Source organism: Glandiceps talaboti, chromosome 16 (genome assembly GCF_964340395.1).
Source record: "Glandiceps talaboti chromosome 16, keGlaTala1.1, whole genome shotgun sequence".
NCBI classification, from domain to species: Eukaryota; Metazoa; Hemichordata; class Enteropneusta; family Spengelidae; genus Glandiceps; species Glandiceps talaboti.
In genome coordinates this window covers 3,320,817-3,337,981 of record NC_135564.1, presented here as the reverse complement: position 1 = coordinate 3,337,981, position 17,165 = coordinate 3,320,817, and the positions used below count along the sequence as shown (strand labels likewise).

The 17,165-nt window shown below is 34.7% G+C and overlaps 1 protein-coding gene across 2 annotated transcripts in view; it reads left to right on the top strand.

The window, feature by feature from the left end:
* Positions 1-620: 620 nt before the first annotated feature.
* The window catches only part of LOC144447812 (poly(rC)-binding protein 3-like), a 108,131-nt gene continuing 91,586 nt past the window's right edge, over positions 621-17,165 (top strand). For both annotated transcript variants that reach the window (XM_078137902.1, XM_078137901.1), the window contains exons 1-2: positions 621-714; positions 994-1,032. The gene's annotated coding sequence lies outside the window, so the exon portion shown is untranslated. The remainder of the gene's footprint in view (positions 715-993; positions 1,033-17,165) is intronic.

Here is a 17,165-nt window from a genome sequence, read left to right as displayed (position 1 = left end):
CTTTCCTTTATCGTTCCAAAATCACAAGTATGTGTGAAGATTCCAAGACAATGGATTGTCATCCTTTCTGTCTTCGAGGAATCGGGATATTTTCACACGTATTTGTGTTTCTACGCAACCTTGTGTCAACACTTGCACAAGCTTACCCTCAGCGCGAACACTGGACTGACCTTCCTGATGTAAATGAGACGGAGAAATGTACTACCAAATGAACAAATTAATGAAGGTTAAGTGCTTATATTACAATAAGCTTTCATAAGACAGAGAAGTTTTCTGGGATATTTTATATAGATGTGTTTTTCAGTTTTGTTACTGATTTTGTGATGATAAATCTGAGAGTGCGCAGTATTAACACAGTCAGCTCCAAATTTGATATACCTCCGCATACACAAACAAGTTCTGAAAGTGCTGTCATAATATTCACCGATTTCTTGTAATTTTCACTTAAAATATGCCGTGTAATTTCTAAAAGAGTAATCAAACGACAAATTCGCGCGATCCCAACCAGCCATGTTGAGTTTCGAGATCACCGACACAAGCCAAGGCGGAGGAATATAAACAGAGTTCACTTAGTAGTGCGCCCTATGGTAGATTTCTCATCAATGCTGTTCCTTTCTCACCCCGAAGACCTTCCCCGAATAAATCAGCTCGAAGCTCTCAGCTGTCCAGCGATACCCACTGCAACCAAACAGATAGCTGACTCCAAAGAGCAAGGTAAGCACTAAGAGAAACCAGCTTCCATTATGTGTATTCGCAGTGTGTTTTACGTTTAATGATATGAGCGAGATTGTTAATTTTTAAATCACACGCCGTTTTTCTTTCTCCGTTTCATTCAATTGACCGTCGAGTAGCGTTTAGCGGTGCTATGATTTGTAAGCGTGTGTGATCGTTGATGAGTGACCAGCGCAGCGCTTTGTACCGTTGCCAGTACCCGCAGTAAACCAGTCCGTTTTTTTTCTATTATTTCTCTCTCTATTCTTACTTTTTCGGTAGACGTTGGTACCACTATATTCGAAATAAAGGGACCAGCAGGTAAATAAAATTACATCATTTTCATATGTAGCTGGTAGTTGTTATAGATGTAACGTTATTGTCTCAGCACACAGTGTGCTGTTGAACGGTGATTATTATGCGTGTAAACTGATACGATTGAATTGCATGCCACGCGTAGTAGCTTTTTCCACGCACTTCTTACATACTCTCATCAGTCATAACACACATAGATGTTATCGCACTTCACAAAAAAAGAAAACTAGATATATCATGCCGTTCTTTTTATTTTTGTATATAATGTATTAGTACTAATAGAAGCAGCAGTAGAAATAACCTAGTGATGACGTGATTGCGTCGTCCACTGAAACAGTGTCCATCCAATCATACACGTTACCAAGCATCCAACGGCGACAACTTACGCTGCATCATACATGACATATTAATATTTCATACCCCTACAACCAGTTCGCCAGACTCAGACTTATAAATATAGAAAGAAAAGGAAATGTCTAATTTTGAAAAAAGAAAAGGCAAACAAGCAATGGCGGCATATATATTATTTATTGATGGTTGGCATATGGGTTAATGTTCGGAAACGACTATCATAAATTGTAGAGAGGTTTTAGTGAAATTTTCAAAACGTTGTAATTAAGAACTTGCCAGCCATTAACATTAAATATTGAATAACTCTGATGAGGAAAATCAGTGAAGTGTAACCAGTATACGTTAGCTTATATTATTTAGATCTGGTGTTAATTAAAAGTGTCTGTAAACACACTGTACTGGATTTCCAGCTTTTGTTGAAAATAAAATCATTGCGAATGCATAGAGGAAAGAAAATTATTCAGTATGATGTGATGTGGCAACCAAGCGCTCACAGCTGTGCCCTGCGTACTCAGTGATGTGAATGGCTATTGAATACATAGGGAAAACGCAAGCAATACAATGCCATTGTTGCATGCCACCAACAAAAGACGAACATGCTGTTTTTCTTTGGCAATATTGATCTTGTACTCTGGAAAAAGTGAACAAATATTTAAGCTTCTGAGTGCAGATCATTTAAAAAAAAAAAGAAGCCTGCAATAATTAAATGATCACGTCCTGTAATTAATTCCATACAAATTATTCAATACGTCATGATTAATACGACATTCCAAGAAATTTAATTTTGAAAATCTTACCACAAATTAATTCAGCATGTTATTTTATTAATTTTGCAAAGTAGAATAATCGATTGGAAATTAGTTTGTCTTTGTATTTCTAAAAATAGAGGCCATCAGGGATATAATACTCATTAACTTGTGTCTTTTGAGCTGAAACGCTTATCAGTAAGTAGTAGAGAAATTTACCATCCCTGATGAAATTGACACAGGAAATTATTTAGATTCCTGTATGATCAAAATGTCAGGAAACGTTTATGTATTATTTACATTTTGAAGAATAGCAAAAAAAATATGTAATTTAGATATTAGTCTTTTAAACCAGGTCATTTTGTAAAATCACATGTAAGGAAATGTTGTTTTTTAACTGATTGAGATATTATGATTTTAATTCTGAATTTATAAATTAAATGAGGCCAGTGTATTTCATGCTAACAGAATATTAATTGTCTTGGTTATCGTAACCATGACAACATTTTTGATCTGTTCAAATGTGTGAAATAAATGTAGAGAAATTTTATCAATTCAGTGTACTTCAATATGGTACACTAGACTAGAGAAAATCGTCCATTGTTGGGATTTTTAGAAAAAAAATATTTTGCCTCACTTGATGTACAGGCTGTACACATTCATCTCTAGCTATTAAATACATTTACTAAAGGGATGAAGAGGATTATAATAGGAGACATTTCATTGGTTAAAATGAGGGGTTTAGAAAGAGGTGAGCTTATTGGTCAATATCATTTGTTTTTGTCCTTTACAGGATCAGACAGATGTTAGGTCTAGTGTTTGCCAGTCAATAACTGTGTGCGTGTCAATAATATGGACAAAGCTTACATTTTATTAAATTCCTCTGGTTCTCAAATAGATTTAGAAGAAAAAGATACATTGAGAAATAATGTTAACATTGTTTGTTGACAAAACATAGTTGAAATGCCATATTGGGTGGCAATGTACAGACAACTAGGCATTTCCATCATATAAGTAATTTCGAGGTATTTCAACTTTTTGATCGGATGATTTAAAAAATTTTGAGCAAAATTTTGTGACAAGTTTTGATTTATTTTACCATGGCTATATTTAGTAATATGATGGCTTAAAAATATAATATTTAGTTTCCATATACTGGTAATATTAATGTGAGTCTGTTTTTGTTTGTTTTGTACTTGACCTTTTGTATCAGCAGGAGTACATATTCATAGTCATACCAGTATTTTACGAGACCCATAATTCCCAATAATACATTAAAAAGATTGCATTCTAATATTATGTGGACAGCAATGACCTTGGATTCCCAGCAGTATTTAAGTACATTTGGTATGTTTCTAGTTTTATCCTGCTGTAGTATTAGTAATTGTATAAACAGTAGCAACAGTGGAACTGAAAATAAATGAAGTAATAAAAATATTTGAGGAACTAGATATGTGTCTAACCGAGGCGTTCTAATTTAAAGCAGGACTGGACTTGTCTGGATATTTTAAGGTATGCAGGGATTTATTCAAAGTTGAGCTTTATTAGATTATTTTTGGCGAGGTCAGGATAGGATTTGTATGAGAGAAAAGTGTTTAATTTATGTGTTGTAGTGATATTGTCGGTTAAAGTGCACTGACATGTGACATGGGTAATTGTATTCATAACATATGCACTGACGTCAGAATACTTCTTTTTGATATCCTACTTTCAAAAAAAAATATACCAGAATGGATGTATCGCTGCTTGAAGTATTTGTACATTCCATTCATCTGCAACTTGCTCTTTGAAATCCCTCCCTTGCTTTAATTTAGAAATTAAATGAATCCAATAGTGAACCTTTCAAATATCATTTTCATTCGTTTGCCTGAGCTATATTCTTTGACCCCCTAACTTGTGTACAAATTGGCCAACCATACCCCCAAGGTATGTGCAAATTGGATAAATGTGCAAGAAAAGAGTCAAAGACTGGGACATGTTGCCATTAGCGATGTGAAAAGGACGGCTATTTAATTTCTGAGTGGAACAATAGAAGATGTCATTTAGAATATTGTCCCTGGGGTCATTTAAGGGATGCAATATTTACGCAGGTCAACAGCTGAGAATTAATCACAGAAAATCCAGTTGCGAAATTCAATAAATGGGTCACTTTTAAACGAAAGCACACATTTCTACATGTAATGTCAAGAAGAGTATATTCCACAATTTACATATATAGACCAAAAATCTGCATTTCTATTATTTTATCTGTTTTGTTATAAATTGTGTAATACTAATACTGTCTAGATTTGCCATTTATAAATCACTGTGTCAATATATATACTTGCATTTATTTGTTTAATTAAATGTCACAAGGTCACGAAATGGACATTATTAATCCCAAAGCTTGTTGATTGCATTGACTCAAAATAAACGTTTATTTTATTGCTATGAATTGTCTGCCATTGAAGTATTAAACAAAAAGTTTGTACCTTTGATATTTAAAAGAAACGATTTAGAAATTATGTCAACTGGTTTTCAGTTGGTTTGACATTCAAGTAGTCATAGCAACATTATCTCTGAGATATTGTTCAGTACTTATTCTTGAGAGGCAGCTGGTTACATCGATTGCAAGAAATGTGTTGTTTTGTGATCAAACAGTTTAAAGTTCCGCTGAATGGAATCAACATAAAACTGTAATTTACTTCTGACTGACTTACGGTGTTTTGTGTAGTCTGTCTACTTGCTGAATCTGTGACTCCACTATCCTCATTCACTGTATGAATAGTGAAAGAGTGTAGCAGGGTCACAGACCCATTGAGTAGACAGGCTACTTAATGTGGTACAAAATGACTTAATGTATGATATTCAGAACTATTGCAAATTTGAATTTTGTACTGAGAATGTTTGATTAATGATTAGGTTATTGCACCATGTTTGATTCCTCAACCAATCAAAATTGAGGTTGCAGACTTTGTCAGTTTCACTCATTAGAATATGATGTTCTTTATACTGGAAACATGGAAATTTTCACTAAAGATTTATTTTCGCTTATTTCTCTGGAATACAAAAACACAAAAAACAAGTAGTGACTAAAATGCACAATGCACATTTGAGAACTAGCTGAAAAGTGGAAAACAGCAAAATTATCTAGTGGCGGAAGTTACACAATATAAGTATTCCTACCATATGGCAATGTATTTTAAATGGCAAAACTTGTAAATATGCAAATCTTGACTACAAAACCAAATCCTGATTTCAAATGTAGAACCTGAAAGTGAAGTGTCGGCTAAACTTGTCTGTTTGGCATTCAAGGGTATTTGTATACATTATTGTCATTTCCAGATTCCTATGCAAAAATATGTATTTATTATTTATTGATTGATTTTTTATAATTTTTTTTTTTTGGGGGGGGGGGGGGGTGGGGGGGGTGAAAGAAGGTGTTTAGGAAATTGTAATATTTGGATTTCTAATTTATATGGAAGAGTGGGGTATCAAGCTACCAGTTGTTGTATATGACTGGATTTTAAATAATCATGGAATCATATAATTAGATTTGCATCAATAGGATTCTGATTACAAAGTATAAGGTACTTCAAATATATTGCAGACAAAATTATCTGAAGTTGTATATTTCGTTGGACAGTACACACTTATGAACAACTTTCCAGCAAGTGATGTAGTAGTTATTCTTTTGTCAAATCTCATTTCCAAAGTATGGCTAATCCCTTGATATGCCAAAAAATATAGATTATTTGATTTCTTCCCTTCTCAGTGATTTGCAGTAAATAGAACTGATAATAAACATATCTACTTTAGAAGTAAATATTGAGCCTGTAGAGTATTTTGTGATCTCCGGGATTTCGTTTCAGTATCCATGAAAATGGTGAGAATAAGTCCCATGTGAAAATGAAGTTTTCCTAAGTAGTAGCAGATTGTGGAATACTGAAGGGTTAGCATTGTATGGTAGTTTTGGGAAAAGCACAATAAAACAAGTTTTAATGGCTACAGAATGTGTAATAATGGATGGAAAGTCTCCTTTCTAATGTCTGCCAGCTTTGTCATGGTACATTTAGCCTGCACACATGCAGCCTGTGGAGCCATTAGAAGTTAACTCATAACATCCATTAATGTTTAGCCTTGTATATTTCACTGTCACAGTCTGGGAGAATAGTTGTTCGGGTTTTCATTCTTAAACATAGGAGGTATAAGGGTTTGTCAGTACAGGTTAAAATATACAATGGCAATGCAGCAGTGATGGGCTGAGGAAGTACACATATTACGCAGGTAGTTGTACTTTTAGACCAATGGACAAGTAATTTAATTAGAGCATGAAGTATGTTCTGTTCCAGTTTGTAGTTTATGCATGGTATGGAAGGGTACATACAAGCAGAGCAATAAAATGGGACAACAAAAGTGCATATACTGGACACTTTGAAATCTTAGACAAAACACAGAACAGGCATTTTCGCTGGTGCTTATAAGTATGTTCTGGTTGAAATTATACACACAAGGTCATCAGAAGAGATAGGTTGAAATGGTATATGTACAGTGGCAGGGAAAATACGAAAGTTGCATGTACGTAGAGGAGAGTTTAGACAAACTACTAAACAGTCAATCATGTTGGCATGAAGGGTATGCTTCCATGCCTGTGTTGTTTAAAAGTGTTTTAAAAAAACAGAATTACCAGACAGAGTTGATAGGACTTGTTTGGCCACTAGAGAGGGAAGCCATCATGTACATGTACACATGCAAGATGTGTACATCTTTGTAGTCTGCCACCCACTAGGAAAGCAATCAGAAACCCTCCTAAGGTCACATCAGGAGTGGTCACTATGGTAACTGAAGGTCATAAGTAGAGGAGAACAGAGGATGGGCCATGTTAACTGGTCTCACAAAGGTCACTCTAATCATCAAAATGTGAAGCCTATATGTAAGCATAGCCTTGGGGGTCTTATCACGAACCAGTTTAAGTTGTGGTCTATTTCATAATAAATCAGTTTTCCAATATGCCATCAATTTCAAGAGAAAGATAAAGAAAATTTATACTGGCTACTCACAGGGAGTTACACCACTGACTAGATATCATTGATGATATACAAGTCTATTATAACATAGTATAGGTCATCGTGTGGCAAGGGGTTCATGGTTTATCATAAAGTGTGAGTAAAACTGACAACACAAATAAACCTTTTTGTGTTTTGGTGATACCAGTACAGCAATTTGAGAATACCCAATAAAAGATTATGTGGACATCAATGTATGTTTCCATATGGTATTACAAACTCATCATCCAAGTCATTCCAAATTCTATTTCAGTGAAACATATTATTTTTTAAAGAAAGAAATGACCTCTACCACAGATTCTAATCTTTGGTTTATTTGACCTGTGTTTTCTCTTCTTCATAGAACAGTCAACCGACTCAGAGAGATTAGCTTGATGCATTCCACACAGACAAAACACATCAAAATAAAAAATGAATAGTGAGCACAGAAATAAGATACATCATGAAAAATATTCTATAGTAATTTGTCTTAGGCCAAATAAAATAAAATAGTGTGTTTCCAATAACTAAACTGACCCTAGTTAAGCCCCTACCGTAAAAAAGTTTTTTTTGCATGCAGGCAGGTAAAATGGAAACAATTTAATTCTGTTTCTGTGTACATCTTCATGCCTTTGCCTCATCTAAAAATTATCGGAAACAAACATTTTTGTGTATTTGGCCTTGTGTAAAATGGATAGTCTTTGTGGTGGTATGAAAAATTATAAATACAAATTCAAATTTCATTATTCTGTTTCCTATGTGACATCTGTTCATTTGGAATTAACATTTTGTGATATTGTTCAGATAGATTCAGAGGTAATTGTGCAGATGATTTGATTAAATCAGGGGCTAAGAATAAATGAAAATATTAAATCTTTTATGTTATCAGTGAAAAGACTACACCAGGCAGCTTAGGTTATGAAAGAATGATATTTTAAATTCTACCAAAATCTCTGAAGATTTGGTTTTATACTATGTAGTGCATTGGGTATTGAAAAGTTAATCTTCATTCTGGATGGTATTGCAAGGAAATTATGAAATCAACATAGAAATATCTTTACTTTAAAATCTGAAATAATGAAATCGACAAATTATGAAATTAACATATATTATTAAGTTAGTTATGAAAAAAAAATTGATAAAAGTTATGATGTCAAGTTGAGAAATAATGAAATTAACATACATGAGATGCAGTAAATGATGAAATCAACATACATCATGTAGATGCAGTAAGTGACGAAATCAGCATCACTCAGTAAAACTTTAAATGACCCTTGGTATGTTCTTTGTTCATGAACACAACAAATGAACAATGATAAATACTGTGTGAACTCTATGAGAAAATAGAAGATAGTTGATTTCCTTGCAAACATGACGATGAACCCCAATATCAAAAGGATCGGAAGGAAATGTCCATATAGCCAAAGTTGGGAGAAATTTTATGAACTTCGATTTTCAGTAAAATTCATCCCAGAGGCACTAGGGTGCATATTCTACAATACAATGTAACTGTAAATAGCAGTCATTTAGAAAGTACTTGTTATCTTCACATGGATTACAACTTCTAAGTTATAAAGACAAAAGAGTGAAGCCCACACAAAGTAAAAGTGAGGAATGTCAAATAGTTTTACAAAGTTTAACAAGCTGGGTGGCAAACGTTTATTTGTGGGTAGCCAGTGTTATTGTGAAAGTATATGTACCGTCTATGCAGGAAATCAGTAGGCTTATATTAAAACAGTCCCTGCATATGTTTAAAATGACCTCTATGACATGATAAAGAGATAACTCTGATGTTTATTTCACTAATTCTACTCCGCCCCCATTGTGTGATGACATAGTTCATGTGTAATACAATAGATAGGGTGTGTCAAATTCCTAGAAATAATCCCTTAATTATGGAGATAGATGAGTTGAGGTTGAGAGTACCCTTTACAAAAGAAAATAGCTGACTTGTATTTTGCTAAAAATGGCATTTTGAACATGGGGCAATTAGAATAGTAACAAAAATGTCAGAGAGGAACGAGGGGACTCTCCGGTTTCAGTCCAGTGTTTTTACATACAACAGAGGTAATGTTACTTCATGCATCATTAACAAAGGTGAACAAATAACTTGCTGCAAGCCTTATGCCTACCTGGATTAGTAGGTCAGTTGGCTGACAAAAAACTGAAAAACTTTTGGTGCACATAAATTGAATTTATAATGTTCTGTTCAGATTAGGATTGGGAGTTAGGTGTAAAAGAAAGGGTTTCACTGGAAGAGCTGAAGAACAAGTAGGTCCTGAGAAGGAGTGATCCTATGCTCCGCTGCTAAGGTAGTACTAATGTGAGACCCTGGGATTGAAACCCTGGCCTTTAATTACTAATGTGAGACCCTGGGATTTAAACCCTGGCCTTTAATTACTGACTACAAATGCTGACAAATACAAAGTTAGTTCAGTGCTTTTACTGGGATTGTACCTCATCATAATTTCGTTACTCGCAAAAGCAGACCCTGTTTTAAAGTGAATACTTTTCCAGAAATGTGATGAAATGATATTTGGAGGTCTAGTTACCTCAAAATGTTAATAAAATCTACAACTGAAGAATGATAAAAAAGTTGAATTTTTCCTAAATTGAAAATAGAAATCAAAAGTAGGGTCAAACTGAACATCACCCTTATGTATATATCTAGTTGATATTAAACCAAACTCAGTCAGCACCAGGCAGGTTCGAACCCAGACTGCAGTAGTAAGAGGCGTACAAGCTACATGTAACTGGCTTAGGTACTGATGACCCTATTATGAAAATAAGAATTTCTGAAATGTCGGGGTTCATAGATGCTTTTCAGCTTTGATTTAATCTGTGTTCTTCACCATATTTAAAGCGACAGAAAAGATTTTTTCAGCAGAAAAAGTGTTCAGTGTTTTGTTAGATACATGTATGTAATTAAGTAGCATAGTTACCATCGACTCGTAGAAATTCATATCATGTTCGATAGTGTAGGCATTTATAGTAGCAAATCGGTTGACAACAGAATTGGTATTCACTTCTGATTGTAAAACCATTAGTGTGTTTCACCAAACCAGCTGCTTCTCCTACGCCACTATTTCTGTTAAAACAGCCACAAATTAAGTGATCTCCTTCTGGAGCAAATGGATAACTTGCATTACAAGTTTCCGATCTTGAAGAGCCTGATTTTCCCTGTTATAAATTTTAGATGGACATAGTATGAATAAATGATGAGAACTGCAGATGAGTTCTTTCATTCGTAACTAACTTGTAGGATGTTGTGAAACCATGGCAACATAATATGTAAATTAAAAAAAATTGAACCCTAAGTAAATTTTGGGAAAATTAAGCTACTGTGTACTATAAACTATGGATGTTTTGTGAGCTGATATATGTACATGTGGAAAATATGAAGTTTATTTGAAAATGATCAAAACAAATTTGCGGTGTGAATTGTACATTGTCAGTTTTGCTATGCTGGCTAGAAAATATGTAGTCCTACAAATTAATGAAGTAACATTTGGGTCAGTACAGATGAAAAAAATTCATATTTTAGGAAAATTTAGAAATATAATAAAGAAATCCTGGGCTACAACAAAGTTTGGCTCAACATCATTGCTAAAGTTAGATTGATACACATTAACAATGATATGATATGAAATATATTTGCTCCTGACCCAGCTAGTCAATTTTACCAATGTAAATTTTATGTAGTGAGTCATGTATTGAACTGACCATTTGTGATATGGTATGCATATTATAATGCAAATTTTATGAATGTTAATGAATCATATGTGACTGGTAATGATCTGACCACCCAGACACTTTATGCAAATTGCAATGTTGGTTTTGTGCATGTTAATGAGTTACATATGACTGGTAATGATCTGACCACCCGTGATACCTTATGCAAATTACAATGTAAGTTTATGCATGTTAATGAGTTATATATGACTGGTAATGATCTGATCACCTGTGATGCCTTATGCAAATTACAATGATGGCTTTATGCATTTTAATAAGTTATATATGACAGGTAATGATCTCATCACCTGTGATACCTTATGCAAATGCCGATGTAAGTTTATGCATCTTAATGAGTTATATATGAGTTTATGGTGATGACCTGACCACCTGTGATTTGGTATGCAAATTACAATGTAAATTGTAGCAGTTTAATGGGTCATATATGACTGGTAATGATCTGACCACCTGTGATTTGGTATGCAATTTACCATGTAAATTATACAGGTTTACTTGGTCGTACATATATATGACTTTGGTAATGATCTTGCCACCTGAGCTAGGAAAGATATTAGTCATTGAGTGAGAACAAGTTCACAGGGAATTAACATTCAAGTGGCACATTGCTGATGGTTCAATGTTGTACAAAATTCTGTTTGCATATCAAGGGCTCTGTTTCCTAATTGTGTTTTGAAATGAAATTCATGCAATGGATACAAACTGTGATGGACTATTTCATGTACATAGATTCATTGCAGTGTGTTTTTCTCTCTTTGAAAAGGGAGAAAAGTATTTTATGTGGAATTTGTTTGTTTTCTTGTTTGCTTATAAATGCATGACTACTGAGGTCCTTCATGTAACCCTGGGCAACAATTAGTAGTCGTGATATCTGACATCTCTATTGTGTTAAGTCTTCAGTTAGATGCCGCTGTGCTCTCTCTAGAGAAACTGTATTCTGTAAGTGTCTGTGCATGGAACTCATTCAGTTGAAGAAAAATGTGTCTGATAGCTAAATCTGTCATCTCGATTGCCATGCTTACGTTTAATGTACAACTGGTTTGTGTCTGCATTATGAATAGTGTCTCTGTTCTCTAGTTGCTATGACTGCCTCGTTTGGGTCTGAAAAAAATAAAAATTCAGTTTAAAAAACCTCCATGTTTTTGAAAGTCAGAGAGTGTGTAGAATGTGCATGAATTACTTAGATGTTATTCCCCAGTATATTTCTTTGTCAGCTAAGGAAAATACGAGTGACCTAAGGGGGCTTTGTCACTACTAGTCGCTAGATGAGTAGTGACAAAACCCATTGGTGATGAGTGTTTTCTGGCTGAATGAATAAATATATTGGAAAATAACATAATCATACCATCAGAACCATCATGTAGACACATGTAATGTCATGACATAAACATGCCTTGTCATGACATAGAACAATAGTATATATTCCATATTTTTTGTTCAAATCGGCTCGTGTATCAAATTGACTTTAGAGAGATTATTGGCCTTCATTGAGTTACCTTGCAAACATAATTTACTATCTAAAGTTATTGGAAACTTTTAATAACAATTCCTTGATCTGTTTTGTAAGGGTTCAGGAATCATTGTTCTTATATATTGCAATATAAATTTAGGTGTTGGTGTATATAATTCACTTTCTTTGTACCTCGTCCTTTGTCATTAGAAAATGAAATGGTGCCAAGAAATGACTCTAATTGATATCTTTGTTAACGAGTCCTTTCAATAAAAAATGACAAGTTTTATTGAGCTATAAGTCCACTTAGGTGATGAAATTTAACAGGTCAGCAAACCATGTCCTTGTGTTTATAGTTCTATTCATGGATCAATGAATGACCTTGTTTGTCTTCTGGGATGTAAATTCCATCTTCTTTGTTTGTGTATACTTGAAGAGTCCATTCATTCAACTTTTTTCTCTGACCAATTTCTTAGAGTCACTCAACCCTTGGTGTTGGTGCAGTGGTTTGTAAATCCAGTAGAACTGATTTTTTCCTGGGTGTTTTATAAGATTCTTTACAAAATCATCCTTATGACATATGTTTACATACTTTGGTTCGCAATTTCACCTTGCCTCAGAAATTCTGACCTGTTTTACATTATAATGCAAACAATGGCCCTTAAGTACTAAAACTGCTATAAAAGCAGCCAGTGACTAGTTATATTATTTCTTTGGTAATCTGTAAGCTTGAGGTTTCCATCAGATACTTATCCTGTCTGTCCAAATTTATATTATATCCATGCCTTGATTTGCTTGAGTGATTGTCACCTTACATGCAGAGTCAGAACAACGCCTCTAGCTATAATGTTCTGTTTTTTGTCGTCTTGTTTTGTGCCACTGTCCTATCAAAGAAGGTGATCTCGGTAGCATAGTATACCCATTCTTGTTCTATATTGATTTATATTGTTTAAATTATCAACATTGCCAAAAAGGGAGTGTGAAAAGTTATAGTGTTTGGTGATATTCATTATCTCGTTGAAAGTATACCTTGTTGCTGAGAGCCCCGTCACATCAAAAGAGAAATTTGTTAGTGGAGTCATCAATCAAACAAGAAGAAAGGGGATTCTTTCCAACTGAATGGTTCCAAAAACAAGAGGTGTTACCCCACCTCACAATACCATGTGGCCACTTTCTCCTTTGTTCACCATATCAAATACTTTATGTACAGACATTGCCTAGTTGCAATAGTCAATAATATAAGCACGTATTGCAGACAGTTCGTTCTTTTATAAAACAAGTGAGCAACCAAATTATATGCTTGTGCTCTTAGACAAATGTGTGAAATGAATGAATGTTGATGATCATTGGCAAGTAAGGTCATAGTTGAAGATTTCCGAAAGGTAAGCTAAATTGTCCGGGCTTTTGTTGTCGGATTACAGCTTTCTTGAATGGTAGGATTTATTGTTGTGTATTGAACTGTAAAACGGAATGTTAAAGACGACACACAGAGATAGTGCGATCACCAATACAGTTATTGTACATCGCCGAACAAAGGCGAATGGGGACAGCAGATAGTCAAAACGTACATGTGCTTAGAAGGTCACTGCTAACCAGTTACATATTGATTTATGATCAGAAGGGTATTGTAAAAGGGATCAGAAGTTTCATTTTGTGGTGATTTGAGGCCAAGGTTGGTTGAAGAAGTAATCTGACAAGGTACAGTTGAATACTAGTATGTTGATCCTGTGAATGTGTGCCCAGGTAACAATCTTCTTTATTGAGTATTTGCTTACAAATGGTGACCAGAGGTTTTATAAATGGAGGGTATTACAAGTTATTTGCTCTATCTGTATTGTCAGTAATTCTGTCTTGTGATCGTAGGCTAATTAACTTTGTGTAGTTCACTTAGTTGCAATAATAATGTCCTGATAAGACTTCAAAGTGTCACAGGAACATGTATGGCATGTTATTTTGTGAGAGGTTTTGATAGGGTATTGTTGGGTGATGGTCAACAGGCTATGTACACACAAGTGTTTGGTCTTTGTAGATCAATTTGTACAATAGCAACTATAGGAGTGATCTAACTCTTCACCAAAATTTCAGTTTGAAGACTTTAGTTATGTGAAAAATTTGAAATAATAACGATTTAATAATGTAACCAGATTTAGTTAAGGTATTAGTCAACATACAAGTAAGATTTGTGTAGAAATACTACAAAATTTCCGTGCTGCGTTTGAACCATATGAAGGTAACAGTTCGTATCTCAAAGATTCAAGCACATACACATGTAATACCCATGTTCAGTATCTGTCATTTGGGCCTATTTCTGCTTTGCTGTTCAGGGGAGAGAACAGTCCAGAAAAAGTGCAGCTTTCTTTGAATCTCAACAAAAATGTTGAATTTGAAGGATTGGGGAATGATTCATGTAAAAATCTAGTCATGGTTTCTAACTAAGTAGAGGTGTATACGATATAGGAACTACATGTAGCTAGACTGAGTGGAGGTGTAAATGGTAATGATACTGTATAGGAACTAGACTAAGTGGAGGTGTAAATGGTAATGATACTGTATAGGAACTAGACTAAGTGGAGGTGTAAATGGTAACGATACTGTATAGGAACTAGAGTGTGAGTGGAGGTGTAAATGGTGAAGATACTGTATAGGAACTAGACTGTGAGTGGAGGTGTAAATGGTGAAGATACTGTATAGGAACTAGACTGTGAGTGGAGGTGTAAATGGTGAAGATACTGTATAGGAACTAGACTGTGAGTGGAGGTGTAAATGGTAACGATACTGTATAGGAACTAGACTGTGAGTGGAGGTGTAAATGGTAATGATACTGTATAGGAACTAGACTAGTAAAAATCAGGTGAACCTGAAAGTGAAAAATAAAGCTGAAGAACACATAACATTGAAATTGTAATGTAAATGTGAAGACAACAAAATATTGATTTTAGAAAAAAATAGAAATACAGAAGAGCACTCAGAGATTTTATAGATACACTAGTGGTAGTAACTCACCTAGCATACCCTATGTAGTAAGTGTGTCCTAGTTTGTAAAAGTCAGAGCTAATCTGAAACGCTACACCTCAACATATATGTGTGTTACCTATACCCACACACTGGAGGTTGTCTTAGGTGATTATAACACCTTATAGATAAAATACATGCAATTTGTATTAATCAGGTATTTCTTCACCCATCACAACTCCTTCAAGTTCAAGGCCTGTTGACCTGTTTTATAGAGTCAAATATTTGACATTTTGTACCTTTCCATGTTACATGTGAAGTCTGTACAGTGTTTTTTCCTCATGTAGTGAGATACACCTCTAGGTGAGTTCCCCACATTCCTACTAGGGTCCTTCCACTGAAATTCTGGTCTGGTAGAAATGTCAAGGATAAACAAAATATTTGTGTTACCAATACTACTACTGGTGATGGACAAGCTTCAACTGAGCTAGCATGTATAACATGACCTAGTAATTCTCTGGTATAGCGTACATACATGTATGTATGTATGTATGTACATATGTATGATACTCATACTCTGAGGACCTACCTGTGAGAATAATATGTGTTTACTATCACAGAGTTATAAATGTGATATATTATGTTGTTTATATACAAAGGGTTTGTTGATTATATATATACTAGTTTCATTGGCTGGTTTTAGCCCAAAGCATATCAAGTCCTGTACAGCTTCTTCAGTGCATACAGAATAGCCTTGGAAAGTAGAGTTGGTTCAATGTGCAGCTTTCTCACTCATAATTTATGAAAATGGCTGAGAAATTTTGGTTTGTTCTTCAAAAAAAAGATTTTTAGTGTTTGACTGTATAGCGTAATCATGTGTGTGTCTAACTATGCACATGACCAGAAAACATGATTTTACAATGGTTTTAAATGAAAAATGTGTTCCTTGGTTGCAAATTGTTGTGTCATCTAAAATAATTGTCAGTTTGTTTGATATCTTTGAGTTTAAGTTGTCTAACAGACCTCTCTGTCTATACTCACACTTTGCACGAGTTTGAAATTTCTTGTTTTCAAAATGGCAATCAAAAATGTCTGTCAGGCACAAGGTTGAAAATCTCTGTAATCGCGGCTTAGTTTGGAATCCATGCTTATTTACTACAGGGAGAATTGTTACCTTTGTATCTTAGTGTAGAACCACAACGCCAATGTTTCAATTTGAGACTTGTAAATTGTCAAATATTTGAATTCTATTGAGGGTTGTTTCTTGCAAGTATGTGTCTTACAAATTTTGAGTACCAATCATAGCCCAGAAACTTGGCTGTGTGGCAAGTCAAACTGGCGCATGTTCGGGCTAACGACACAAGCTGGATAGCCAAGTCTCTTTCAATGGTTCTGTAGAAAAGTTGTTGTAATGTGCATGTAGCCCAGAGACTTGACTATCGAACAATGCTGTTTGGCCCAGAATATAATATGGCCAAAAAGCATTAGTATTTTCGAGCTATATAGTCAAGTTGCAGGGCTGTGTGAATGTGATGTGTTGTTTGTGGATCTTGGAGGTTGCTATGCTGTGAAGTTACCAGTAGCCAAAGGAACAACCAGTTCAGTCAGGTCAAGTGCTGGTACAAGCATAAACATATCCCTATCATACATTTTTTGTATAATACAATACATTGTTTGGTGATAGTGATATCATTGCATTCACCTTCCCATGGTGTTTGACAAACCTTGTCTGTGTGCATGCAGCGATGTGACCCTACACTTATTCATGAAGAATGCTATACCGAAAACTCAGATTTCATGCACATGTACCTAAAACTCTGATTTTGTAACATGTATGGAAAGTAAATTCTGGTTTAGTAATTTCTG